The sequence below is a fragment of the Orcinus orca genome, chromosome 19, assembly GCF_937001465.1.
Source record: "Orcinus orca chromosome 19, mOrcOrc1.1, whole genome shotgun sequence".
In the NCBI taxonomy this organism is placed as follows: Eukaryota; Metazoa; Chordata; class Mammalia; order Artiodactyla; family Delphinidae; genus Orcinus; species Orcinus orca.
In genome coordinates, this window is record NC_064577.1 from 14,447,655 (window position 1) to 14,473,402 (window position 25,748).

Genomic DNA, 25,748 nt, shown 5'->3' on the forward strand with positions numbered 1-25,748 from the left:
TGAGACGGTCCTTGTTTCACTGCCAGTCCTTTGTCCTCACCTAGAGAGGAAGGATGGGATGGCAGAAAGAGCAGTGAGTAGGTCAGGAGTCAGAAAACGCGTGTTCAGGCTCTGTCAGTAACAGGTGGTGTGGCCGTGGCTGAGTCACCCAGCATGCTGGGGCCTCAGCTTTCTCAGGTGGAAACACGGAGCCTGGACAAGGGTGGTGCTTCCTGATGTGCAGTTGGGATGTCTGGACGCGGCTGGGCTTGCCCGGTTGTCTGCCGGGTGAACTGGCAGACGTCCACCCAGGATTGGCCGAGGAGCCTCAAGGGAAAGAACTGCTACCAGCAGTGAGAATTCCTTCCCATCTGGGCTGCTTGGCCCTCTGGGGTCCGTGTCCTTGTGCCGGGAAGAGCAAACCCACAGGTAAAACGACACCAATTGTATTTGAAGATTTGGGAACATCTTTAAAGTAGTGAACAAGCACAAATGTATTGTGGAATAAAATGGCAACATTCATACAGATTTTAAAGATAGAAAGAAGTTGTCGAGAAACTTCTTGTTTGGGGCAGGGCTCTCCTAGCTCCTTCCCCAGTCCTGTTCCTTCTCTCCTCTGCCTTGAGATGCCTTGGTTGACAGGTGTCCTGAGCGATGAGAGGCAGGCCCACCCAGCCAAAGCAGTAGCAAAGCCTTAGTCACTGGAGGGGAAGAGGGATCCAGCTCCACTCTCCCACGCATTTGTGTCTGGACAGGGGCTCTGTAGGCAGAAATGGCAGCAGTCATTTCTCTAGCACCTAGAATCGCACTGTGGACCGTGCCCCTCCCCCCTCCCCGCCCTGTTAGCCTGGCATCTTTTGGGGGCGCCGGTGTGTTTAATGGTGGAGACTGAAAACCAACTCCTGTGTTTGCAGGAGGAAGCGGTGGGGTCTGGTAAGGGGGGCAGGGCAGGAGCGGGGCCCGCGGGCCTCACTGGGTTAGGACTGACCTTGTTGGTGCGTCTGTGAGATGCCCTTTGGAGAAACCCAGAACCAGAGGGAGGGTAGAGTTCCTGGAAGGGGCCAAGTCCTGAGCGGGCTGGGTGCAGGGACAGCGGCAGGAGCCTGTAAACGTTTTGTTTATTGTTTTACCTTTCCTCATACTACCTTTGTTCACCCAGGCAGCTGAGATCTGCAATCTCTGGTTTCATCTGTTCTTCCCCAGACGCCCAGGGGTTCATGGTAGTTGTAATGCATTGTTTTAAATGTTTCAAAAACTCTAACAGAAACCATAATACATCTGTTTTCTACTTTTTGCATACCCAGTTATGGATGTGGTTGATTAATAAATCACAGGGAACTGAATTAATTATTCCTTAATGATTAGTCTCTTTGGCAGACAACATATTTCAAGACAATATGGGAGAAAAATAATAAAGGCGGTCCTTGATGTTAAACTGGTTGGGAAGTAACACAGGATCCAGGAGTGCCTTAGAGTTCTTTCTGGGCCCCAAAACCTCCCAGAAAAAGGCTGCACAGTCTCGAGCTGCCAGAGGCTGGTGGTACCAGTGGTACAATGAGAGTGATGGAGGAGAAAGAGGATGTTACAGCTGTTTCTTCCCATCTCTGGAGGTCATTAGGCCAAGAGGTGGTGTGTGTGTGAGGGTCACATTAGGACTCTTCTGAGTCACCATGCCCCAGGCAGAAATTCAAAACAACACTGGAATCCAGGATGGAGGGGTATCATGCCTGCTTAAATAAACAAGAGAACTCTTCAGCCCAGTGATTCTCAAGCTGTAGTGCGCATCCCAGTTACTGGGAAGACTTTTAAAAGTCCCAGGTTTTCTGGCTGAGAAGGTCTGGGGTGAGATCCAGAATTTGCAGGTGGAGCCCGGTTCCAGGTGAGGCTGCTGCCACTCCTGGCCCACGAAGCACACCGTGGGAAACGCTCTTTCCCCATTCGCTCCCGTCTCAGCTTCTGTCTCCCATGGCTCTCCTCTCACCTTTCCCCAGCCCAGCCTTCCCTTCATCTCCTTCCACCATCTCACTTCCTCAGTGCCTTCCACCCTTTTTCCCCCAGAGTTTTCTCCTGCCTCTTCTCTCCTTTTTCCTCCAGCAGCTCCAGCCGCTTCCCCCTCTTGACTTTCTTCTGAAACAATGGGAAACTTAAATTTCTTGAAAACTGAAATGCAGAAGAAACAAGGGGAAAAAACCAGCCCCTGGCCGGCAAGGGACACTAGTGGCAGGTGATTCGGGACAGTACGGGCTGGCCAGGATGCGAGGTCCCTCAGAGCTGATAGAGCCGCCTGGGGCTGGTACAGCCTGGCCAGGACTCCATGTGATGGTGGACAAGGTCTGCTGTCCTTGAACCAGGGAGGGGAGCCAGTGGAGGAGATGGGGTCACCCGGAGGACAGCCTCCAAGCACAAGTTTGGCTTCAAAGCTCCTTTCCCGTAGAGGGTCTTAGACTTGAGGGTGCATCAGAATCCCCCCATGGCTTGGTGAACCTGATTGCTGGGCCCCGCCCCCAGAGCCTCTCATTTCAGGTCTGGGATAGGAATCCCCAGCACTGAGGCAGGCAAACTGGGATGAGTTGGTGACCAACCAGGGCCGGAGCCTTTGCCCTTCTAAGGAAATTCCCCAGTGAGACTGACCTGCTGGTCCCAGGACTGCACCTTGAGAGTCCCTGCTTCATTGTTCCAGGCGACGGCAGAGGCCTAGGGTGGCTGCCTTGGCCTGGACTCTTCAGAAGGAGAGACTCTGGGCAGGGCCTGGAGGCTCTGGTTGGCAGGGTAGATGTGGACTCCGCAAACTTTGGCCCCAGAGTCCCGGGATCATGGGGGTGAGGAAGGCTTACATCAGAAAGATGGAGTCGGGTGAGAGGACATCTGAGCTGAGGCTGTGTGCTGGCGGCATGGTGCCCCGGCGAACAGAATCCAGACTGAAGAGGGCAAGGCCCTGGCTTGGAAGTGAAGCTGGTGGAGAGGAAAACGGCTGCATAGTGGCCGGGGTGGGGAGGGGTTGCCATTGCAGAAGCAGTCGGCTTGGGGAAGGAGAGGCAGGAAGGAAGGACGTGGAGATCCTTGCCAACAGGATGCCTGGATGTGGAAGCAGTGTCTAGGTGTTGCCCTGTGAAATACAGAGTCTGTGTGTAGATTGTGTCTTTGCACGCTGACTCGGGGCATTTGGGGGCACGCAGCCCAGCATGCCATGGGCATTGCAGAGGTGGAACGTGGTGGGAATCTGTACCTCCCCTCCCCCTCCCTTTCCCAAGAGGGACCAGCTCCAAGTGCTGAAGGATCTCCCTGTCGGGGCAGCCTTTGGGATCCAGGAGGAGTGAGGCCAGAGGTGAATCTGTGCTGAGTGAAGGAATGAAGAAAGAGAGGAGGCTGTGTGGTGGTGGGAAGGCAGACACAGCTACCCCAGACCTGCCACGCTTAGTTGTCAGAGTGAGAAGTACACGCACTTCTCACCCAGGGACACCTGCCATTCCCAGGCTGGTTTGTGGTTTCTAGCTGTCTGCACCTTTCACCTAAGTGTCCCCGACAAGGAGTGATTTACTGTTACCTGCCTTTTCCCGGCTGGCCCCTCGCCCCCTTGTGTGTCTGCCCTGGCAAGAAACTTTGGGGGTCTTGGAAGAGCCAGTTCAGCTCGCCAGCAAGTCCAGTCAGCCATCAGCACCTCCTGTGTCACTTTTCTGCCAGATATCATTGTGTCTACCAGGAACCAGCACAACCCAAGTCTGTGCTGGGTGTGTCCAAGTGACAGCGTATGGACCCCGGTATCTCGTACAGTTTCACCCCAGACTGGCCTAATCCTTCTTATAGCCCTTCTTCCCTGAGCACAAGCAAGGGTTGTTGGGAGACGCAGGAAGCCAAGCATGCCTGTGTTAAGTATCTGTTACCGGGCTACCCTTGTCAGCCTGACTGTCTTTTCCCTTAGGGTTCGTCTTTACCCAGAGGGCTCTTTGGTCCTTCATGCAAATACATTTCCGAGCTGGCCTCCACAGTGGTGGACTCAGCTTCTGATCAGTTTCCTCCACGGCACTGTAATTTCACCAAGGGGTGAGTTGAATCGGAGGAGCTTTAAGGCTATTGATTGGGGGTGGGCTGCAGGGCCGGGGTGGACCCACTGTTCCCCCTAGAATGCCCATCTGCTCCAGCTTTGTGGGTCCTGGTGGGTCGTCTCTGCAGTAAAGTGTGGGGATGAGGTTGTGTGAAGTGTAGACTTGATTATTAGCGGCAGACTTGACTGTAAATAGCTTTATAAATGACGGGTCCTGTAGTCCTGGAATCATTAGGCGTCTGAGGAGATGACCTAAACTTCACAGCTCTCTGTTTTGACTTCTACGAAGGAGGAACAGTACACTGTAAGGTATTTACATTCAGGAGGTTGTGAGTCTCAGAAAGCCAGCGCTGAATCACAGTAGGTCCTATGATTGTGATGTCATTATTATTATCCCCTAATAGGTGAGGATCCCCTGTAAGGTCACGCAGCTTGTCAGTGGCGGAGCTGACTGAGTCAGGTCACTGGGAAAGTCCAGTTTTCGTTCAAAGGAACAGATAGGGGCAGGGGCCGAGAAGATGGCCCTGCGAGTGGTAGGAGGCTCCCCATGCCCAGCCCACTGGGAGGACGAGCCCAGATCAGACCTAGCCAAGTTCCACGTGGCTCTGCCTGGTGGAAACACAGCCTCTCCTGTTTCCTTCTCCCTCTCCACCCTACTTGCCTTGCGTGATGCGTGCTCATGGGCTCATGGCTCTGGAATCTGCAGTGACACAGAGCAGCATGGAAGCCTGGTCAGGACCACATTCACGGGCACACGGCACAGCCAGGTTGAAGCGAGCCACGCCGATTCATGACTCACCTGCAGTGTGAGCTGCCTCACCTGCCCTGGCCACTGCCCTGCTCACTCGCTCACGCTGCCCAGGGCTCGGCAGGGCTCAGAAGAACCCGTCAGCGGCTCATGGGGTGGGCGGGGGCGGGGAAGAGAGCCAGACCGGCAGCCTGGAGCCCTGGGCCCCGGTGCGGGACCTGCTGCTCTTCAGCGGCTTGAACCTGGGAAACTCACTTTGCCTGCAGGCTTCAGCGTCCCCATCTCTAAAATGACAGCGTTGTTCAAGATGCTCACTCTTCAGATTATCTTAAGGACACTTTCTTTGGTTTAATGCAGCAGTGGTACTGCCTGGGTACTTGTTAGAAATGCAGAGTCCCAGGCCCCTCCCTGGACGACTGAATTGGAGTCTGCATTTATGTGATCCCCAGGTGATCTGCATCCAGTTGATGGAATGCTGCTCTCATCATCTTTGAGATTGAATTTGGTGCTTGTGCCGTCGGGGGTCCCTGAGATACTGTCCTGTCCTGGCAGATACTGAGTTGTAGACCAAGCCTCGCCTCTGAGGGAACACCCCGACTTTGCACATGCATTGCCTAAGTATGCCTTCTCAGTTCCAGCTCTTAACTGGGGTCTCCAGATGGTTGAAGCTAAATTCTAGGAAGCCCTCCTATGTGGACCTCCTTTTTCTCCCACGGGGTTCATGCAAAGGCCAGCAGGTTGTCAGCTGGAACTGCACTCACTTCGCCCCCTACTTTTTATCACAGATGTATTCTGCGTGCATTCTCCAAAGCAGTGGTCCGGTGCCCACCCTGCAGGAGCACGCCCTGTAACTCAGGAGGCCTTAGGAGTTGAACAAATGCTCTCTATGGAGAGCCGTCTCATACACGCATTTAAATTGCACACTAACCAGCAGAAGAAAGAACGAAGGAGGAAGATGTTAAGTGAGGAGGGAGATTCGCTTTAGGGAGGGCGGCGCAGGAGATGGGACTCTGCTGCTGCCGCTCACCCAGCCTCAGCCCCTCCAGCCTCTCGCAGATGTGAGCATGTGCTTTGGGCTGAGCGTGAGCCTCGATTTTCAAGATTTGCATTTTTGCAACAACATGGCTGCTGTGAAACGACAGCCAACGATTCCATTTGGTTCCCAGCCAAAGAAACAGCAACCTGTTCCACTTCTAGAATAGAAACCTGGCTCGGTCTCATGAAGAGAAGTTATGTGGCCACCAGCAAGTGTCTTCTTAAGGACTTGTTCAGTGATTTTGATTATATGTGACTTTCCCTCCCGTGCTAACGTTACAATTTCAAGCAAAGGGAAATGTTTCCTCCATGTATGGAGTCAGGTCTGACACACCGAGAAATTTCCAACTGGGAAGATCGATACGATTGCAAGTGACAACGGTCAAGGACGCTTCTGGGTAGGAGGGGAATCTTTCTTCTGGTGCCTTATCTGGAATGTTCTCTCATGATATCTCTTCAGGTTCCTGAGTCCAGCCTAATTCTGAGAAGCTGGCCTGGTGGCCGAGCACAGAGCTTCCAGAAGATTCCACAGTGTCAGGATAACCTTTGTACTGTCTCCATCCACTGGGCTCTGTGCGTTTCTTCCCAAGAAGTGCTGTACTGAATGTAGAATTCTGGGATTTGCACAGAGGCAGGTTAAACGAATGGGAAGAAGATTCCCTAAAGCCGGGAGTTTGGGAGTAGTTATGACACCGTGCAGACCCAGAAATAGGTTATGTTGTGTTAAAAGGCCAATCAGCTTCTTTATTTAGGTAACTACCTCACACCACAAAAGATCTGAGGCAGCTTCTGGAAGAAACACATACACGTTTAGGGTGAGATATAAATAAAAAATACAAAATTAAGCTGGGGGACATAAATTAGTGGGGCAGCTCGAGCACAGGTGACAGGCATGAGCACATCTGATGAGCCTGTGAAGGTTGCTAGGTGCTCTAGTTGGGCTGCGTTGGGCTAGATGCAATTGAATTAAGATAAAAATAGAGGCCTGCTCTTAGGATCAAGAAACGAATGACGCAAGGACAGCACAGCAGAGTCTAGAAAACGCTTGTCAGAAACTTGTCAGAAAAATGCCCGGAGGGTTTCATTTGACTAAAAGCTTAATGTGAACACCCCCCCCCCCCAACATGGCCCGGTCGTGCAAGTCGGGGGCGGCACTGGTGGTTCCGGGTGTCCAGCACCGAGGAGGGGGACCTCCTGCACTCAGCACTGGCTCTGCATTTGCCTTGGCAGCCAGCATGTTGAAATACACTACCACGTGCCGACTGGATGACACCAAGAGATGGATGAGGTGGGCCCTCCAGGGGCTCACACAGTCTGTCCAAAGAGCCGAAGAGCAGAAGAGGCAGCAACGTTGTGTGATACTTGCTTGCAGGAGATCACATTCGGACTTTGGACGGACTTCTCGTTGGGTGCGCAAGCCCGCAGCAGCAGGGTTATTGCCATAAAAGTCCCACTGTGCGAACATTAGGGGCTCCCCAGAACCTCACAAACGGCTGGGGTGCCGGCAGTGGTGTCAGTGGCCCAGGGCAGGGGTGCTGGTCTCTTGATGGAGCCTGGAACCCTCTGGAAGCCAGGCACTCGTGGCCATTCCCGGGCATCCTAGCGGGTGCTTTGAAAGCTTCCACCTCACAGCCTCTGGTTCCTTCCGGGTTCTGTTACAGGATGTGTTGCAGAAACAGGGCATCAGCTTGCTTTGCTGCTTCTCCGCCAGATGGGACTTGGGCTGAATACATGAAGACTAGATGGGTCAGTCCGGGATTCGAATCTGTCAAAACAAGCATAGTTCTTGGAGTCCGCTGGACTCAGTTGTGCATTCTAATGCTGGCCCTCGACAGCACAGGTACAGTGGGCTAGTCCTGAAACTACCTTGAGACTCAGTTTCCTCACCTGTAAAATGGGGATCTGAACCCCTAACCCACAGAACTGTAAGGATTGAATGAGGTCATGGAAATAAGTGGCCCAGTAAATACCGAGGCACTCACCAAACCTCCGTTTATCTTTCCCCATCCTTCCCTGCAGGCCAACCAAATCTCTCCCTGGCCTCTGGGCCCCACCACCCACCTGCACCCCAGGCACAGCCAGACATCATTCTCCATTTGTAACCTCAGCGTCCTCGTCTCCTCTCTGCTAGTTTCCTTCCCCCCCCGCCCTTGCCATCCAGCTCCATTTTCTGCATCCCCTTCCTCTGAAGAAACCATACTTCAGACCAGCTATGCCGTCAGGCTACTGGCCTACCCCCTCCATTTCATCGCCAAAGACTTTTTAGACTGATCTGCGCTCGCCCCTTTACACATCTCAGCAGCCACTCCACAAGGCGCACCAGTCTCGTTTTTGTCCCCAACCTCACTGATAAAGGCTCATTGCCAAGTCCCATTATCCTTCCTCAGGCTACACCCTGCTTTACGACTCAGCAGCGTTTGAAGGTCAGTTCCCCTCACCGTTGGTCTCGTGTCCTCCTTTGCCTTCTTTGCTACCCGCCCAAATCCTTTTTGGGCTCCCGACCTGCCTTCCTTCCCTCCTCCTTCCCACCCTTTACAATCTTGTCCGCAGTCCTGTCTCCAGCCCCTAACTCCATCTCCACGCCTGATCGCCCTTCTGAGTTGAAAGTCTGCACATTCAACTCCAGTTGGGCAGTTCTGCCCATCGATAGATACCGTCTGCACCCCCAGCTCTGCACGTGCAAAGGAAAACACCTCATTTTGAGCAAACCCCTGCTTTCCCCTGACCTCCTTGTTCCACGGTGGCAGTGCTTTCTGAAGCCTTTGACACTGCTACCCCCCCGAGGGACACCAGGACGTCCGTCTGTTGTCCACCATGCTCTCTCTCTGTCCCTCTCCCCTCCTCCCTGTGGCCATCATTTTTTCTTATTACTACCCCTGCTTTCCAATGGTCCCCTGTCCCCGTGCCTCTCATCCCCTACCCCGGCTGCACATGACACCAAGTTACTCTTCCTCAAGCGGAGCCCAGCCGTGTTGCTCTCCAGGCCGTGAAGTCATAGAAAATTCCTCCTTGCTTTCCAAGTTTCAGAATCCTCACGTGGCTTTCAGCATCCTCCAAGTTCAGCAATGAGCACCCCGAACCCCGGTCCCCTGTGTCTGCTCACCCTTTCTGGGCCACCCTTTCATTCCTCCCTTTCTGCGGTCCTTCCCTCTGGCCCTGCCCGAGCGCCAGCTCTGCCTGTCACGTTCTTACTTGTTGCTCAGGACCCAGACGTCTGAAGCCACACACCGCCCCCTTTCCCACCCAGCCAGGGGCGCTTCTTCCTCATCTGGGCTTTCAGAGCCCCGTGTGAGACTGCGCTCCTTCCGTGTACTCTTTGTGAGGCCCTGTGTACTTGCCTTACCTCTCCCTCTAGGTTAAAACTTCCTCCGGGAATTAGAGGAATGTCTGGCCCTCCATGCAGCCCGTGCCGAGCGGGGGTGCAGGCCTTTCCGTCTGGCTCTGCGGGCAGCCCCGCTGGCCTCTCTGTGGCAGAGAGGAGAATCTGCGTGTTGGAAAAAGTGAACTTTCCAGGGCTCGAGGCCGTGAGCCTCCCACGCCCTTTGGCTTCGGTTGCCGGGGAGCGGGATTGTTTGTTTCTGTGGGTTGTGTTTCTGGAACACACGTGGCAGGTGTGAGGGCGTGTTTGTGTGTGAACAGGGCGGATGGGGTGTGGAGGCCATGTGAGGGTGTGCATGTGATCGTGTGTGCAGTGGGGGAGGGACGCATGTGTAGGGTATTGATGTGTGTAGAAGGTGTAGGGGAGGAGTGTGGGCGTGTGTGGGTGTGTGAGTGTATCTGTGATGGACTGTGTGCGTGTGACGTGTGGTGGCCATGGGAGAGGTGGGTGTGCGTGTAGGGTGTGTGTGTGTCTGTGGGCGTGCTTATGGGGGGAATCTGGGTGCATGTACGTGGAGGGATGTGTATGGAGGGCGGGGCTGTGGGTATATGTGGTGTGTGTGTGTGTGTGTGTGTGTGTTTGTGGGGGCAGTGTAGTCTCACACCCTCTTGTTAAAGGACAAGCGTCCTCCCCTGCCTTTGCAGGGACTTTATCTACAAGAAATGCCCAGCCAGTAGAGCGTGGAGCAAACAAAGCTTCGGGAAATACAGTGACCAAGTGATAGAATCCCTTGATACACAGTTGAGCGATAAAAACAAGCCAGTCGTCCTGCAACTCCTGGGGGGACTTGGAGGTTTAGTGACCAGGTGGCCCTGCCCTGTCGTGACTCCTGCCTGCGATGTGGCTTGCTTGCCTCTGGGTGGGGTGGGGGAGGTCCTAGCAACCATCCTGCCGAGACTGGGGGACGTGCTCGGCTGTGAATTCATGGAACCCGTGTTCTTCCCTTTGTTCCACTCTGAGAATTAGGGAACCAGCAGAGCCAGTTACAAACTGCCCGTAAATCATGAATATGGTTGGAGATGATGCCCAGGCCAAAGGTCATACAAAGTAAGGGGGTTGAGTCTAGGCCTTTAAGAAATATCTTTCAGCATCGGAACTTGTGTTCACATGAAGCCTTACGTGAAAGTTCAGTGTGAACTTTCATACAGAGCACCCAGCAGCTCTGGGGGTGTGTGTGGCGGGGCTGCCAGCGTCCTGCCTGCTCACTCCCTTCCCAGCCCCAGCCCCCAGTGGCCTCTGCAGAGAACAGTATGAAACCTCTCCTGGGGACCAAACCTCCTACTCTAAAGGGACGTCAAATAACTTGCCTGAGGTCATCCAGGAGGTGGTGAGCGGCTCCTATAAGTGAGGAGCCCCTGCACAGCGGGTCCCAGTCCACTGTAACCCATCACTCTGGGCCGGCCCCAGACATTGTCGGGGATGCAGGGTCCAGATGAAGCTGGATGAAAAGGGCCAGCTGGCTCTAGGGTCCTGCAGAACTTGGAGTTTGGGGACTGAGAAGGTGAAGGAGATATCTGTGTGATTGTATTCAGTGGAGGCTACCACGGACCCACAACTTTTGACGTCTCTTTGAGCCTGGACAGAAGTCTGGTGTTCTGGGGCAGCCCTCATTCTTACACCCACTGAGGAGTCTGAACGCCATATGCTGCTTGAAGAATTGGTCGAAATGCTTCAGGGATGTCTGTCCTAGAGGAAGGTCCCACCCCGCTGTAATGGACCAGCTAGCTACCTGCGTCGTGACAGAGGTTTATCAGAGCGCCCCTTGTTTTATCAGTCGTCACTCACATGGTGCTATACGCACGCTAAAATTAATCTCTGCAACACCCTTACGAGGTCGGGGCTGTTATTAGCATCATCTCTGAAACAGAGGCTAGTATTAGTACCATCTCCGTTTTACAGTTTAGGAAACTAGGGCATGGAGTCATAGCTAGGCCCATAGCTAGTCCATAACTTGCCCCAGGCCACATAGCTAGTAAGCAACAAAACTGTATTCGAGCCAGACAGTCTGGGTCTTGACCCATGGTCTTCGCTACTGGGTTATTGAACTGCCTTCTATGTAATGAGGGGAGGGTGTGCAGGATAAGGAGACTGAACTGGAGACCCTTCTTGTTCAGGCGCGTGACTGAGATCCCCACACGGGCTTGACCTGCTCATCATCCTCATTGTCATCACTGTCATCCGTGCCTCGGCCAAGGTGGTCTTTTGGAAACAGAGATCAAATTATGTTGTCCCCACCCCCGCTTACATCTCTTTAATGACTTCTTATTGTTCTTAAAATAATGGCTAAAATCCTTGAGAGGGTTTTTTAGGCCCTGCCTGGTCTGGCCTCCCCGCACTGCAGGGCCCTAACCCTCTCCTGCACTTGCCCTCTGCCCTTCAATCACCCTGCTGTCTTCTATTTCCTGCTACCCCAGGAGGTTTGCTCAAGCTGTTCCCTCTCTCTGTAAGACTCCACCTTCTGGGTCAGCCTCTCTACTGAACGTTCCCAAGGAGCGGTGTTCCTTTTCTTCCAGTCCTCACCTGACTGTTGTCGTACCTTGTTAGTCAGACTGTCTGGTTAACGTCTGTCTCTCGCCTGACGGGAACTCCTAGAGGGTAGAGACCTCATATGTCTTACTCTTCCCAGCACTCGCACCGCCATGCACAGTGCCTGACGCATCCTCGTGAATGAGCAAACAAGTTCGGGGTCCCTTCTTGCTTTGAAGTTTCATGATGCACATTTTGAAGTTTCAAGCTGACCCCCACCACTACCAATTTAAGGCACACCAAGGTACCCCCAGCTGGGACTCTGGGTCAGTTTACTCCCCTCTGCTGTGTGTTTGTAACACTTGGCATGTGTAAGAACCACATTATGTGCAAAGAGCCTCTTCCTGCCTTACCTCTTTTTGACCATGGCAACAACAAGGGCAGGTAACATTATCCCCATTTTACAGATGGGAAGACTGAAGCTCAGGGCATGATGCCTCCTGTGCAGTGTCACCAGCAAACAAGTGGTGTTGCCCCGATCAAGACCCAGGTGCTCTGACTTCTCACCTCTTTCCTTTCACCTGCCGGGGACAGTTTAGCCTCCCCTACTGAAACCTCTTCAAACTGCCACTCTGTCTCTCACTTCCAAGGGTCACATGGAATCCCCCAGAAAAGACGCGATTATTATTTCCTCCTTCCAACTCTGCAGTGACCTTTGCTCTCACATGCAGCACTCAAAGTGGAGTGCTTGGCTGTGCCTGAGTGCAGGTCCCTGCCCACCTGGGAGGAGGGGATGATGACCAAACCAACCAGGACTCTGACTTTAGTCCCCTGGGGAGAGCTGGCCATCGCTAATTCAGGCTTGTGGGGGCCAGACTAGCTCTATCTTTTGCTTTCCATGCCCATGTGAAAAATCTTACAGTTACCTGCCTCCTTGGTTACACATGGTCCACCAAGCTCTGGCCCAGCTGGGATGAAATGGTCAGCCATGGTGCCTTGAATTCCGGTCCCCTGGGCTGGCTGGGGGGTGCTGGCTGGCTGGGGGCATGGGGTGGGGGCACTGCTGGGAGGGGGGCAGATGCACTGAGCGGGGACGTGGAGACAGGTCCTGACCCCCTCCCGTGTGTCCCACCTGGGCAGGTGCAGGGAGGAAGCAAGTGAGAAGGACCGTGCTGGGTGGATCTGCTCTGTTTCCTGCTGCAGCGAGCAGCTCACAAGGCAAGGGCATAAGCAGCATCGGGGAACTTTCCATCCTCTGCTAGGGCTAAAGGCTTTTCTCCCCAGCAAGGATTCTCCCCAACAGAGAATCGAGATAGGCTCCTTTCTCCAAGTTTTAAGCTGAAGGAATAACTTCCTGTTCTGCATGGCAGGACCATTCGTGGTGGATCAGAAGTCATAGGGTCTGTAGAGACCCTCTTTCCAGTTTCCATGAGGTACTGGAAGTACCTGCCCCACGTTCTCCTGGTTGACAGAAACCCCAGCTGGGGGACAGTCTTTGGGCCACTTGCCTGTGTAGCCTCCCGCTGCTCGTCCCAGCCTCCTGGCCACCCCTCCAGGCAGGTCTCCTGTGCACTCACCTGGTCCCCGGCGGGGCATTTGGGGTGGGAGCTGCAGCATGCCCCTGCCCCTCCGCCCGCCAGGAAGCCTGAGTCCTTCCTCCTCTGCCCGCCTCCTAACTACGAGTCCAGTTTCTCAAGAGGCACGTTGATGTTGAGGGAGTACCAGATGATCCAGAAGAGCAGGCTGAAAGCCAGGATCAGGGACCCCGTGTAGACCAAGAAGTCCCAGAAGTCGAGGGAGGCGAAGATGCCCAGCAGCAAAAGGACCAGGCCCACAGCGTCGAGCACGAGGGCCAGGCAGAGGAAGACAGCACAGCGCCCAGGGTGGCATCTTCCGCAAGGCCTCCCCAGGAGCATTGCCTGGGAGGCAGGAGCGGGAGGGGCCCAGCTGCACTCCCGGGGCTGATTTGCATGGGAAGGTGGTGGTGCTGCTGGCCTCTGCCTTGGCTCCCCGCCGGGTGTGAGCAAATGAGTGAGCCGCCCATCTGGAGCCACACGGAAGTACACGTGGACCTCCCTTTATGAGCATGGCAGCCAGTGGGGTGGATATTTCTTAACTGTTTCATGGCTCAGGAATGACATCCTCATCACTGAGGCCAACCAAGTGACGTGGCAGGAGAGGAGTCAGGGTGCCCTTGGATGGATCTGGGGACTTGGGACCTGTGGGTCTGGGGGAGGGGCTGTCCTGCCCTCGTTCTGCCTCTCAAGTCCTGGGCAAGTCCTCCTGGGCTCCTGAGACGTGTGGTAGGGTCGGGGCTTCCTCCCCACCCGCTTCTGCCCTACTCTTCCTGGTGGGGACGGGAGGTTTTATGTAAAAGCTATGGAAGAGAGTTTGTTGATGTGAATAGATTTTGAAATTGTGCCGTAAGGAGTGCAGCAGCAGCAGGAAAGGTTTGTGCGGCCTGTAGGTTCTCTGCTCTGAAGCCCCCAGGACCCGAGCTTCCTACAGCAGGGCTCATCACAGCCCTTTGGTATGAACACAGACCCTGGGAAGGGACAGCAATGAAAAAGGCTGAGAGGACAGAGAGGGGACACCAGGGAGGGAGGGGACTCGTGCCCCTGTCTGGGTGGGCTGGGCGTGGACCAGAAGGCAACTCCTGGCAAAAGTCAAGAAATGTTTACCTGGCTCTCTGGCCGTGTGTGTTTTCCAGACTAAGTCCACGTTTGCTTTCCGTCTCGGGTTCACTGCACGCAATCCTGAGGGGTTATGTGTGAAACAGCTCTTATCACTGGGCCACTCCCAGGGTGTGCTGAGTGAGCACCAACTGAGGACAACGCAGCAGCGGTCTGGTCTTCAGCCGTCTCTGCGGGCCCACGCAGCCAGCGCTCCTCTGTCCCTCGTTCACCGTGGGCCTTGAACAGGGCACCAAACCTCTCTGGACCTCTGTTTCCCCACACCACTGAAAACTAACTTCTACTCTTTGTTTTGCCTTCTCCCGTGGATGAGAAGGGGTTCGAATTTAGTTCCTATGTGTAAAATAAGCAGGATGAAGAGAAACTTCAGAAAAAAAGCATTAGGGAGGGAGAGAATTTTATAAGTTGCGGATTTTAGGATCTGAAACGCAAGACGTGACTGAAACGAGGTAGCCAGTCTGGAGCATCCCAAAGTGAGAAGTCACTAAAGCCAATCTTCCACCCCGTATTTGCATCCTTTTCCCAGTCTGTCCTCAGAAGGGATTAGGTACCTACACAAGAACACCTCCCCGGGTAGGAGAAGCCATGAGTCTTCCAACCTGTTGCCCCCAGCTTTGACTAGAGAGAGTTTCTTGGGAAGAACAGTTGAAGGACCGCAATGCCCTCTGCAAGGGCAGGTGGAGAAACCCTAGTGTGGCTGGGCAGGGCCAGGCTGGTGTGTCCAGGCCTGGCTGTCCACAGGTTCCTGGGCTCCTCTGCAGCATCTTGTATACATAAATGTGAGCAACAATTTCAGTGTGAAAATTTCTGGGTGCCAGGAGGTCTCTGAGTCCTGAGCCCCCCGGGATGGTTGGTCATCATACTCCTGAAATGCTGGGTCAAAGAGAAGCTGGTGCGAGGGGGATAAATTAGGAGCTTGGGGTTAACAGATGCACACTACTTTATATAAAATAAACAGCAAGGTCCTACTGTATAGCACAGGGAACTGTGTTCAATATCTTGTAATAACCTATAATGGAAAAACGAAAGAAAAAGAAGCTGGTAAGAGTGAAGTCGTCTCCCCTCCACCCCACTTGAGGTCAGCTTTACTCAACACAGACCCTCAGCATCCCAGGGGAACACGGGTTCCTCAGGTTCTGGAACTCCTCCAACTTTTTATTTCTACTATTTTTCACACACACACACACCCACCCACCCACACACACACACACGTTTCCAGCTGAAAAAACCATGACATATTCACGAGCAAAGGGGAGGAGATTGAAAGCACTCACAATTTCTGTGTCCAGAGCTAGGCAGCATCCTCCCCTTGACCTTCATCCTCCAGAATCACAAATGTCGCTCCTCTGCCTTGTGGAAATGGGCCACCCTGTTCTCCGCCTGCAGCCTGCCTTTTCCTTCTCACACTACACGGCCACACTTCCGAGTGTCTAACCGTGGGCCACCCGGGAGCCTGGCCAGGGCGTGAGGAGTCCTCCACCCCAGCCCGATGTGTCTCCTTGCTCCTGTTCCCTGACCTCCGTCTCCTGTGTGTTGAGGCGTCTAGATATCCACACAGCTGGGGGAGACGGGACGGGTGATGGAAAGCCAGGTGAGACCCAGGCCCTGAGTGGGACAGCCTGGAAAAGTGGGAGGCTGAGCAGTGGGGGAGTGACTAGGTTTGTGGGGGATGGGGATTGGCCTAGATCAGGGGCAGGTCATACAAGAAACAGTCACTTGAAAGGCTCAGTTTAACAAGGATGCCACCACCCTCTTTCTCCCCCAGGGAGCTTGCATGGCCTTTCTATGGTTGGAAACAGGGGCTTGAGGGTCTTGGGGCTGCTGTGACAGAGAACCCCAGGCTGGCTGGCTTGAACAACAGAAACTGATTCCTCCCAGTTCTGGAGGCCACAAGTTGGAGATCTGGGTGTCAGCAGGGTGGATTCCTTCAGAGGGAGAATCTGTTCCAGGCCCTTCTCTGTGCTTCTGGTGGTTTCCTGCTCATCTTTGTCACTCTTTAGCTTGTAGATACATCATCTTCATATTCAAGTATCATCTCCTTGTGTGCATGTCTCTGTGTCCACATTTACCCTTTTTATAAGGACACCAGTTGTATTGGATTAGGGACCCTCTCTACTCCAGTAAGACCTCATCTTAAAGAATTTCATCTGCAATGACCCTGTTTCCAAATGAGGTTCTCATCTGAGGTCTTAGGGGTTAGGATTTCAACATATGAATTTGGGGTGACACAATTCAACCTGTAACAATAGCTAAAAGGATTGTTCATTTGAGGATATCCTTTGACTTTAGCTGTGATATAGATAGAAAATTTAGACTCTCAAACAAAGGTTTCCAAAACATGACAAAGTTAGCACCCTATTAAAGGTGGCCCACCATGCCACCAGGCACCAGGAGGAGTGCTTCAGCCCCTGGGACACCGAGATGCCCTTGGTTGTCCCTAGGCCCTCGGGAGAGAAGACGAGGACGCAGGGCCTTCTTGCTGCCTGGGCTCTGGCTGCCCCCCTACCCCTGATCGCTGAGGAGCTCATCATCCTCCACAAGTGGGTAACCCCAAGTGACCTCAACACATTTAGAAGTCTGAGCCTAAGTGGGATTTAAATCAGACCAGTATTTTTGAGCACCTACTATATGTCGGGCAGCAGGGAATAGCATCAACTACAGAACCTGACATCGGAGTTAACATTCTAAGGGGGGAGAAAATAGTGAATAATTAAACAATACATAAATGATATCATTTCAGAGAGTGATAAATATGATGGAAAAAAATTACCAAAACGGGGAAATGTAAGACAGTAGGCATCTGTTATGCTTTCTGAACCATGAACGTGGTGTGTAGGGCACAGCCGGACGCCCGGACCCCTGGCCAGTGACTCCCAGGGCTGGTCTCTTAGGGCCCCTCTGCCCCTCCACTTCTGAGAATCCTGGGGGCTGCAGCTACCCCTGTGGCTTAGAGAGGGCTGTGCTTCTGCTGCCACCACACAGTGCTGCCCCCTCTTGGCAGTTGGGACCTTGTCACTACCTTGGCAAAGTCATCATGATCTGTCATCTCCCTGTGATGTCATGAGTATGACGGCCTCTCCATGACCTGGTTCCTAAAGGGCAAGTTGAGACCGAGACAGGAACAGGCTAGCCAGGTGCTCAGCTGACCCAGAGTCACGGTTCCGGGCCTGACTATTTGACCAAGGCTCAGTCACCTCCTGAGTGACAGGGATCAGATGCTGAGCAGGTCTGACCACATGAGCCTGTGCCACGCATTAGTTGTGCAAACTTGGGAAAGTCACTTGCCCTCTCTGTGCCTCGATTTCCTCATTGTAAAATGATGCCTTATTTCACAGGGTTACTGTGAAGAGTAAGTGAGTTCATAGGTGTAAAGTGCTTAGAACCTGCACTCTGGGACATAGACAAGTGTTACTGTGTGGTTGGCACTGATGTCTTTTATTACATCCTTTCTGCCACGATGCTTCTGTAGGGAAAACCCCAGGTTGGGAGGGACCTGCCACCGACTCTCCTGCACCATCATCCTCTTCCCTTTATCAGTCTTGGCTTTGCCTGATGGCAGCTCCCTGTCCCACCGCCCCCCACTAGGTCCGTGCTGAGCCCCCCGTTCCATCCTTGATGGCTACATTTCCACCCCTGATGGATGCCTTAGCCTCGTGAAATGACTTTCCAGTCCCCAGTCTCATCTCTACTGCAGCTGCTCTTTACCTCCATCATTCGCAAATCTCTCCACCGTCCCTACTCTCATAACCCAGTGTTTACCAAACCTCATATGTGTGCTGCCCCCAGGATTCTGCCACAACTGCAGTGTGCTTCTATTCTTCATTATAGAACACCATTTTAATTTGTTAATGTGTTATTATATTAATTTGCTAATATGATATTTTGTTAATTTTTTTCTTTAAATGGATTTTAACTTCAATTAATTATTGCCACCACCAGTGGAAAACTGATATTACTTATAACAGACAGCAAGTATTTAAGACTATATACACTGAAAACAAACTTTCTAATTAAATTAGCCCAGAGGTCATCAAACTTTTTCTGTAATGGGCCAGATATGAAACATTTTAGCCTTGGTGGCCCATAAGGTCTCTGTTACAACGATTCAATGCTGCTGTTGTAGCCAAGGGGGTCATAGTTTTATTGTGTTCCAATAAAACTTTATTTACAAAACTAAGCAGTGGACCAGACTCATCAACTCCCGAACTAGACACAGTTGTCTATTGAAGCTGCTGAACCTGAGGCCCGTTCTCTTTCTCAAATGAAGGCCTGTGATGCACAGAGTTCAGAGGGGACAGATTTACAGTACCCATTCGAGATTTAGTTGCCGAAGTCATAGGAACGACTGGATGAGAATTAAAGTGACTATGCCATGAACGTGTGTGCCAGCCAGAACATTTCATATAGCCCTAGAGGTACAATGCTGGAATGTGGAAAAACATTGATGCTGACCAGTGATCTCCAGTGAATCTTCACGTATTCCTCCTTTTTCCTGGGCTGGAGCCTAGGGTCGCTATTTTCAGAAACACATTCACTCTTATTTTCGGAGCATCCGACAATTTTCAGAGATCTTCATTCTTCCTGTTAGGCTACCAGAGGGGGTTGAGAGAGCTCCCCAGAGCGTCCTGCCTGCGCCTCTAGACTCCATCTACGTGCAGCTCAGGGAGCCCTTCCTGCTGCTTGGCAAACCCTTTAGCTTTCTCCCCTGGTCTTTCTATCTTATTCCCCCCAGGGCTAATCTAACCATTCATCACTCTTACTCAGACTTCAAGAGCATCCCGCATCACCCCTCCCCCTTGCCCATCACCTTCGGTCTCAGTAGGTCGATGACGTTGTCCCCTATTTAGCAGAGAATCACATTTCCATGCACTTGGGCTGCACTTGCATATACAGTGGCATCCGTCCACATTCAGCATCAGCTTGTCCTCCCAGCAGCCCTGTTCCTGTTCCAGAGCTGAGAGCAGTTGAGAGACTCGCCTACGTTCACTCAGACAGTAACAGCTGTGGCTGCAACCTGTCTGTTGGTGGGTCCGCACTAAATACAAATACCACGTCTCCCTCTTTTTCGGCTCCCAATCTGCATGCCAGCTCTTTCCCCAGCATCCTTGGAGAATCAAGTTAGTTCCATTCTTAATCCCATTTAATTAAAAATTATTTTTAAAAGTTATTTAATTGTAGTGAAGTATACACAACACATATTTATCATTTTAACCATTTTTAACCGTACAGCTCAGTGACATTTAGTACACACACACTGTTGTGTGCAGCCTCATCACCTCCATCCCTTATCAGAACCTCTCAATCATCTTCAAATGAAACTCTGTCCCCATGAAACAATAACTCCCCATTCCACTCTCCCCAGCCTCTGGCACCCACCATTCTCCTTTCTGTCTCTATGAATTTGATTACTCTAGGGACCTCACGTCAGTGGGATCATATTATGTTTATCTCTTTGTAACCGCCTTATTTTACTTAGTATAATGTCTTAAAGTTCCATCGGTATTGTAGCATGTGTCAGAATTTCCTTCCTTTTTAAGACAATAATGTTCCATTGTATGTATGGACCATGTTTGGTTTATCCATCCATTGTCGATGGACACTTGCGTTGCTTTCCCCCTCTGGCTATCGTGAATAATGCTGCTATGAACATGAGTGTACAGATATCTGTATGAGTCCCTGCCTTCAAGTCTTCTCAGTATGTACCTAAAGGTGAAATTGCTGGATCATATAGTAACTCTTTAACTTGTTGAGAAACCTCCGTACTGCTTTTGATAGAAACTGCACCATTTTCCATTCCCGCCAGCAGTTCACGAGGGTCCTAATCTCTCCACATCCTCACCCAGCCTTGCTGTTTTCTGTTCTTTTGATCACAGCCATCCTAATGAGTAAGATGCAGATGCTTATTTAATTGCATGGTTACTTTTATAGTACCTGGTACATGCATGGAGGTAATTTGCTGAGTTTTCCATCTCCCTCGCTAGGCTGGGCATCCCTTTCAGGGAACGGCTCTTCCTTCTTGTAATCCAACATGCACTGTTTATGACTAGATTCATTTTATAACTCCTAGGCACTCCCAGATATTGGGAAAGCTGAGAGTGATTCCCCAGAGCTCCTCTGACTCTGCCCAGATCCATTCAGTGTCCCTTTCTAGCTTTCATCTCTTGCCTCCTCTCTATTTCTGAGGAAGCTGAGCTCCCACGACTCCTTCCGAAGCAAAATGCTTCCATGATGATACCGTGAAGTCTTATCACACAGTGGAAATGGTCTGCTGTGCTTCTAGTGTTTATTTTCCACACCCTTTAGTTTTGCCATCTGTTTCTGCTGGCCCTCAGCTCTGAATTAAGTGCTGGGCACCTAGTAAGACTTACCAGAGCTATAAATCCAAATGCATCGCCCCCAGGATATCTGCTGGGTTTGGTGCTAGAATCTTCTGTCACCATTTTCCTTGCCTGCCTCAGGAGCAGTCAATTGCAAAGCCTGTTTGCAGGTTCCAGGGTGAAGCTGCACAGGGCTCGGCTGTCCGTGACCCCCTTCCTCTTCCAGCCAGGCCCAGGGCCGCGCTCCCGGCCTCTGCTTGGGTGCCTCCACCCCCAGGCTCCACGTCTAATTGCCTGTCCACCGTGGGCTCCGCTGGGGCTGGGCTCAGCTCTGTTGAGCTGCTGAGACATCTTTCGGTGCAAAGTCAGCTAGAAGTGAGCTAGAGAAATGCAGTGCCTGCCTTCAGGGAGCTTCAAGTGGTGACAGGGAAGAGAGGAAGGAGGTTTGGGGAGGGCAGATGTCAATCAGTCATATAAATTAATGTATCAATATGACAAGAGATCCCATCCTATGAGAACGAGACAAAGAAGCCGTGGGCCAAGGCTTCCCTGAGGAAGTGATGTTTGCGCTGAGACCTAAAGGAAGAGCAGGCGAGCTGGGTGAGGAGAGGTGAAGAGGAGGTGACAGCATTCTGGGCAGAGCAGGAGAGTCTGCAAAAGCTGTGAGGTGGCAGGTGGCCCTGCCGGTGTGGCTGGGACAAGAGGAGGAAAGGCAGTAAAGAGCTGTGTTAATACTTTCTCCTGAGAGCACTGGGAAGCGGAAAGTGTTGAGCAGAAGGTGGTGTGACCCATGTTTTCTCAAGAGGACTCTTGCTGCTGTGTCCAGAGAGTACTGGAGGGACCAAGAATGGGCACATGGCAGGCAGTAAGCGTGGTTGCTGTAGACCAGGGAAGAGGTAAAGCTGGTGACCGTGGCGATGGAAAGAAGTGGATTGATTTGAGAGATAACCAGGGACTGAAATCGACAGGACGCGGTGACAGACTCAGTATGGGGATGAGGGAAAGGAAGGGGTCGTTGTCGAAGACCAGGTTTCTGTTTTGTAAAGCTGGTTGCTACGGGCGCCTCCGGAGATGGGACAGACAGACAGGAAGAGGGCCAGGTGTGGTTGAGAAGTTATGAATTCAGTTCGGGACACGATGGGTTTGGTACACTGGTTGGGGGCTCTCGCTCTGGGCTGGAGACAGGAATTTGTGAGTCAGCGACAAATTGGTGGTAGGGATGAGATTGCTCAAGACTCCTTGAGACAGAGCTCAGTAAGAAAGGAGGACCTGGGACGGATCCCGAGGCTCTCCCACATGTCGTGGCTTGGATGGACTAGGAGAGAGAAAAAGAATACCTGCAGAGATAGCAGGAAACCATGAGCTGGCTGTGTCTTGAATCCAAAGGAAGAAAGTGTTTCAAGAAGAAAATGAATGGTCAGCTGTGTTGAGCGCTGTTGGAAGATCAAGTCCACTGACGTATTTTCCCAGCGGTTGGAGGGCTCTGGGAGAACGGCCTTGTCTTCCCCTTCCTTCTGCAATGCACCTGCTTATTGATCTCCTGAGCCCGTGGCCACTGGGGCTGCAGACAGGTGGACCCAGAGGGGCTCAGCAAGTACCTTGAGCCTCACCAGAGGAAAATGGCATGGGAATTTCTCACCTGCAGGATGGATTAGAGCAGGGGAGCCAGTGATGGAGAGTCTGGAGCAAGAATCACAACTCCAGGGGCCCTGAGAAGAGCCTGACTAACAGATCTGAGGTGCTGGCCTTGAGGGCAGCTGCCTGAGGAGTTGGGAGGAAACCTGGCAGGTGGACTAATACCTTAGCTTAGAGGACCTGAAAAAAAATACCACTATAGTGGGATATTTAAAATCCCACTGAAAGTTCAGAGTTTCAGATATAATAGCCAAAGCATAGTTATTTAAGGACTTAGAAGGGCCAAATAACATTGTAATTAATTAAAATGATAAATTATTAATTTAAAAAAATGAATGGTTTTTCAAATTGTGGTTAAGAACACATGACAGGAGATCCACCTTAACAGATGTTTCCGTGTGCAATGCAGTCTCGCTAACTTGTAGGCGACACGTTTTGTACAGCAGAATCCAGAACATATTCATCTCGCATGACTAAACTTTATAATATTTTAATTTACAAACTTTATTTAAAATCTGCTATGTATCATAAGAAATTGCCATAAAAAAGAAAAAAAAGCAACATGAACCAAAGAAAGTAGGGAAAAGGAAAAGCTAAATAAAGATAAATGCTGAAGGGACTTCCCTGGTGGTCCAGTGGGTAAGACTTTGCGCTCCCAGTGCAGGGAGATGGGGTTCGATCCCTGGTCAGGGAACTAAGATCCTACATGCATGCTGCAACTAAGAGTTCGCATGACACAACTAAAGATCCAGCAAGCTGCAACTAAGGAGACTGCAAGCCACAACTAAGGAGCCCGTGAGCCACAACTAAGGAGGCTGAGAGCTGCAACTAAGACCCAGTGCAACCAAATCAATCAATCAATCAATCAATCAATATTTTTAAGAAGATAAATGTTGAAATTTAAAAAAATAGAAAGGCGAAAGAATTTTATTTTTCCAAATTCAAGAAGGCAATGAGAAGACTATAGTATAGGAACTGTGTATAAAATATAGTGTATCGTATATAATATACTATATGTATAATATAGGAGTACAGTCAGTCTGGAGAATTCCACTGGGTTCTCAACTGTGTCATTATAGACGAGCACTGTCCAGTGGAAATTTCTGCAGTGATGGAAATACTTTATAATCTGTTCCTTCAACATGGTAGCAAGTCGGCTCTTCTGGCTGTTGAGCATCTGAAATGTGGCTAGTGTGGCCAAGGAACTGAATGTTTAGTTATATTTAATTTTATTAAATTTAAGTTTAAGTGTATGTAGCCAGATGTGGCTACCATATTGGATAGCACCATCCGTCTCTTGAAAGGGCTGGGCCTTCTCTCTTTGGCCGGGTCCAAACTGGCTCTCCTCAGTGCCCTGGGCCTCCAGAGAGGGTGCTTGGCATTAGGATCTAGAGACCCAACTTCAGGCCCAATTCTGCCCCCTCGCAGCCCAGAGCCCAGTGTCCAGTCCTGTGGCTTACACACTACACTGGTGCTGTGGGCTCTGAGAAGCTGCCGGGCTGTCCACCAATGATGATGTCTGAGGACAGACAGACAGTGCCTCAAGGAGGAAGTTGGGAAAACAGGAGCAAGGAGCAGTGGGAAGCAGGAGGGCACCAGGGCCTTTGCTCAGACCCTCCTGTAGTGGCATCTGCAGATCAGGCTGCTTCCTGCCAGGGGTGGATCCTCAGCTCCCCTGGGCATCTGTGCCAGGCCCTGGGCAAGGCTCAGAACACCTGGCCTTGCACTGAGTTCTCTGGGACCTGCTCTCCTAAACCCACAAGGAATTGTGGAGTCTCTCTTCCCACGTCCTGAGAGCTTTGTCCTCACCAAGCCGAACTGCTGCTTTTACCCTGGAGAGGGAGGATGAGGAATAGGGATGGGATGAGGGTGGAGGTTGGAGTGGATTTCTCCCTGTGCCCATTTTCCCTCTTACACAGTTGCTTATAACCTTGGGCAAATGGCTGAGTATCTCTGATTCTCAATTTCTTCACTTGTAAAATGAGAGTAGTACCTACCCTTATTACTCGCACACAGGACAGCTGTGAGGACACACTGTCACCATTCATTCCTTCATTTAACCAGCACTATATACCACAGAGCTCTTCAGCGAGAGGATGCACTAAATGTAAAGCACAGAGAATCAGAAAGGCCAGTGCTAGAAGGTGACCACAGAGTGCTGCAAGGAAGACTTCCTGGAAGAGGTGGTGCTTGAGCTAGGAGTCAGCTAGGCAGAAGAAGAGATCAGCGTAGTTCAGGCTGAGGAAGGAGCCTGTGGAAAGATGCAGAGGCATGATATACTGGGTTGTCCTCATTTGTAGGTCTGGGGTGAAGGGTGGGTGGCAGGAATGTGAAGAAGCTGGGGTAGAGGTGGGCCTCCCTAGGGAGGCCTGTTCTTGGTGGAGGAGTGTGAGCTCCATCTGCCATGGGATGGGAGCAGCTAACGACTCAGGGGCAGGGCCACGAGTGGTGACATGATCAGAAGTGCCTTTTAGAAAGATGCTCTGCTTGAAATAAATGGAGGATGGATTGGAGTGGGACAAGGCTGCAGGCAGGGAGACCACTGGGGAGGCTGGTGACCTAACCCAGGGACCCTGGGGATGGAGAAAAGGAGAAGGATTCCACAAGGTGTTCAGGAGATAGACTGGACACAGAGGGTATGGGAGAGGGAGGTTAGCCTAGTGTTCTGGATTAATTGGTGGTGTCACCCATGACTGACACACGGGACATGGGACCAGGTTTGGAGGAGGCATTGTGGGAAAACGCAAGGAATTTCTTTTGACACCTGTTGAATGCGAGGTGAGGATGATCCAGATGGAGATGCCAGGACCATCCAGGTTGGGATATGTTGTCCAGAGCTTGGCATGCGTTTCAGCAGCGCTGATTTGGGGGACATTGATTGAAGCTGGGGGTGGGGTGTGGGCAGTGGGGTGTGGGCAGTTGGGGGAGGGGTGACTAGCCCAGAGGGATGGGGGGCTGAGTGGGCACGTGAGGAAGAGGATGCCAGAAACGCTGTGTGTGATGGAGGGGTGGCCGGAGTAACAGACGACAGGCAGGTGAAAGCCACCCCCCAAAAGGCTCCAGGCATGGTGTCCCCACCAGGTCCTTCAGGATGGGACAGGTGTGGAAGTCACACCACAGTGGGGAGGAGAGATCGAGGGTGGGGAAGAGGAGCCATGGTGCGTCCACCACCCACCGTCTGCTGGACGCTTCTGCCCCAGGCCTTCACATGGCTGCTTCCTTCTCTTCATTCGGGTCTCAACACAAGTGTCCCCCCTCCGAGGAGCCTCCTGTGACCATACTACCCCTCCCCCTGTTTCTTGACTCCATAGCCCTCACGACCCTTCGGCGCCATCTTGTCCATGTGGTGATGTCCTTGTTATGGCCTGTCTGCCTCTAACCGGGGAAGCCTCCAGAAACAGGACATTCTGTCTGTTTTGTTCACTTCCTTCTCCCCAGTGCCCGGGCAGCATTC

The 25,748-nt window shown here is 51.9% G+C and overlaps 1 protein-coding gene and 1 long non-coding RNA gene across 4 annotated transcripts in view; one reads left to right on the forward strand and one right to left on the reverse strand.

Moving 5' to 3' along the window:
• ADPRM (ADP-ribose/CDP-alcohol diphosphatase, manganese dependent) overlaps nucleotides 1-25,748 on the forward strand; it is a 379,713-nt gene that overhangs the window by 74,768 nt on the left and 279,197 nt on the right. The gene's annotated exons all lie outside the window — the stretch shown is intronic.
• On the reverse strand, nucleotides 6,518-14,245 carry LOC125962118 (uncharacterized). The gene is made up of 2 exons (XR_007473559.1): nucleotides 13,227-14,245; nucleotides 6,518-7,569 (listed from the first exon to the last, which is right to left on the reverse strand). It is a non-coding gene; the product is annotated as an uncharacterized LOC125962118 (long non-coding RNA).